The sequence below is a fragment of the Mus pahari genome, unplaced genomic scaffold, assembly GCF_900095145.1.
Source record: "Mus pahari unplaced genomic scaffold, PAHARI_EIJ_v1.1 scaffold_10258_1, whole genome shotgun sequence".
In the NCBI taxonomy this organism is placed as follows: Eukaryota; Metazoa; Chordata; class Mammalia; order Rodentia; family Muridae; genus Mus; species Mus pahari.
This window is the reverse complement of record NW_018393545.1, coordinates 9429-10303: the sequence shown is the minus strand read 5'-3', so window position 1 is coordinate 10303 and position 875 is coordinate 9429.

The following is an 875-nucleotide window of genomic DNA, read 5'->3' as shown; positions in this document are numbered from 1 at the left end:
TTTCTTTCTTTCTTTCTTTCTTTCTTTCTTTCTTTCTTTCTTTCTTTCTTTCACCTCATCTGTCTCCCTCTTTCTCTGTGAAATTGCCAAGAGTCATCACTTTTTTGCCCCAGAATAGCCAAGATAGAATTAAATTTCCAGAATCCCCCAGAACAGTGAGAGTTAAATTTTCAGAAGCCATCAGCTTCTCACCTCCAGAACAGTAAGAGAGAGTTACAGGTCAGAGGCTATCAGTGTTTCTCCTTGTTTGGGTGCTGTGTACCACCTCATTACCTGACCTTGTTGGGGCAGAATCCNTGACAAAAGAAATCTTAACTAGGCATGGTAGTATACACCTTTAATCCCATGGTCTCACTATGTATCTTTGGTTGTCTTTGAATACTCTATGTAGACTAGGCCATCCTCACAGAGTTCTGCCTGCCTCTGCCTCCTGAGTGCTGAGCCCACACCATCACACCTGCAATTCTCACTTTTTAAAGTGACACTTTAAAGGGGATAACATTTGAAAGCAAAAATTTTTTTTAATATTTTTATTTTATTAGATATTTTCTTTATTTACATTTCAAATGTTATCCCGAAAATTCCCTATACCCTCCTCCCACCCTGCTCCACTACCCACCCACTCCCACCTCCTGTTCAAGGCATTCCCCTGTACTGGGGCATATAAAGTTTGCAAAGCCTAGGGACCTCTCTTCCAAATGATGGACAACTAGGCCATCTTTTGCTATACATGCAGCTAGAGACATGAGCTCTGGGGGTACTGGTTAGTTCACATTGCTGCTCCATCTATAGGGTTGGAAAGCAAAAATTTTAAGAATGCTGTGCCTATCAGTGTATGTGGAAATAATATTTAAGACAATTACAAATGGTAGATC